General features: G+C 34.3%; 1 long non-coding RNA gene across 1 annotated transcript; it reads left to right on the top strand.

Moving 5' to 3' along the window:
• The first annotated feature begins 550 nt into the window (after nucleotides 1-550).
• Nucleotides 551-1,692, top strand: LOC133035621 (uncharacterized). The gene is made up of 2 exons (XR_009686767.1): nucleotides 551-1,163; nucleotides 1,256-1,692. It is a non-coding gene; the product is annotated as an uncharacterized LOC133035621 (long non-coding RNA).
• The last annotated feature ends 322 nt before the right edge of the window (nucleotides 1,693-2,014 follow it).

Raw genomic sequence — 2,014 nt, 5'->3', positions numbered from 1 at the left:
TTACTATTCAATTTTTAATTGAGAATCAAAATTTTAAAATTTGAAAAAAAAAATCACTTTTAAAATTTTTTTTTAATAATTTTTCTTTTCTTAATTAATATTTTAAACTCTGACCCCAATCTGGACTTTGGGACTCAGACTTTGACCCTAACTCCAGTCCCGGACTCAAACCACAGCCTTGCCCCAGACTCAAGCCTGGAGCCGACTTTAAGAAAATTAAAAAATAAAAATAAAATAAAAATTATAGAACACATTTTTGTTTTTAAAAACACAAATTTACTTTCATATTTGTGATTAAAAAAATTAAAAAATAAAAGTATTACCAAACGCCCCTAAATGTTTCAATATAATAATTTCTTAACAAGTATTTGTAAATTTAATTTAGTAATTTACTAATAAATATAGTTAAAAAAATTTATTTTTTTTAGAAGATAAACTTTTATATATAACCAACAAAGTCATGTTACAACATATGAAATTTAGAAGTTCTTCGAACCAATTTTGCTCTTTCACACTCAAACAAAGCATGATAGGTAGTGTAGGAATTTTTATTCCTAAACAAACCCTACACACAGCAAAGAAACCATTAAAAGCCAAGGTCAATTAAGACCTTTACCCAGTCAAACCTTCCCTTTTTGACCCCTGCATTAAATTCAAACGACAGCCCCTATTCCCAATTACTACTAGTCGTTTACTACACCAGAAGCCCTAAAAGCATTTGACATATATATACATCTTTATCTTCACAAAACATAAACAGCAACCTTTCTAAATAAACCCTAGCCGTGAGCCTCCTTTCTTCACTGTTCTTCTTTGAAGAACATGAAGAACACCTGCATCTCAACCCAGAAAAATACCCTCTGCCCAGATCTAATTAAACCCCAACTGAGCCTAAGTCTTCGTGGTTCTTCACAGAAGAACACGAAGAACACCACAGATAATACCCAGAAAAATAGCTTCCCCAAACTGATTTTAACCCAGAATTTATAAACACAAACAACAAAGATGAAGCAGAAAAGTAAAGAGAAGAAAGATAGCACCGGATTTATAGAGGTTCCCCAATGAAATCTGGGTACGTCCTCTTGAGCTCGCCTCTTCCACTATAGATCTTCAATGATCAAGAGATTACACAGCAAGGATTCCAACTCATAGCATTTTGAGAGGTAATCCGAACATATATGTATATATACAGTGTTTGATCTTTCTCTATTTTCTCTCTCTCTCTGTTTCTCTCAAAAATCACAACTAACAGCAGTGTGTTTTTCTTCTTTGCAACATGAACAACATCATCCCGAGTTGTGGATCTCCAAACCCAAATCTAGGGCTTCAAGGCAAACCCGCTGTAAGCCTCAACCACGAACTCCCCTGTTCATGTTCTGTGTTTTTCTGGAGAAGAAATTTGAATCTGTGTATCTTTTTTTGCTCTCTGTTGTATCTGATCTGAGTTTTAATTTGTATATTCTGATCTTGTATTGTGTTGTTGTATTTCTGCCTTTTATATATGTTGTAGTAGTGGAAAAAACAGAGAAAGGAGTTGGTTACAAAGTTTAATAAACTTTGTAACAAACTTGCTGATCTGTCCTAGGTATTTAGAGGCCAAAGGCCACCTAGGATTTATTTTACTGTCTTGTAATCTCTTTGTAAAAAATCTGGTTTTACAGTGTATAGCTAATATGGGGTTTACTTCAACAATTTCCACCTAAACCCCATATGAACAGTCCACTGTAATCTCTGTGTTATTTGAGTGTATCTGAGGGTCTTAGCTCGAACCCATTAAGGGTTTTACCAACCTGTGTCAATCCCCAATAAGCTTAAGCAAAGCTTAAACTTATTGAGGGACACAACCTTAGTGCCCATGTCTGCTGGATTCACTTCAGTAGGCACTTTGTCTATCCCGATCAGTCCTTGTGAAACTTTATCCCTGATAAAGTGATATTTGATCTCAATGTGTTTTGTCCTATCATGAAAAACTGGGTTTTTACATAAATAGATGCTGCTCTGACTATCGGAGTAG

Source organism: Cannabis sativa, chromosome 3, assembly GCF_029168945.1.
Source record: "Cannabis sativa cultivar Pink pepper isolate KNU-18-1 chromosome 3, ASM2916894v1, whole genome shotgun sequence".
Classification (NCBI taxonomy): domain Eukaryota; kingdom Viridiplantae; phylum Streptophyta; class Magnoliopsida; order Rosales; family Cannabaceae; genus Cannabis; species Cannabis sativa.
Note: the sequence above shows the minus strand (reverse complement) of the source record. Positions and strands in the feature narration are given on the sequence as shown.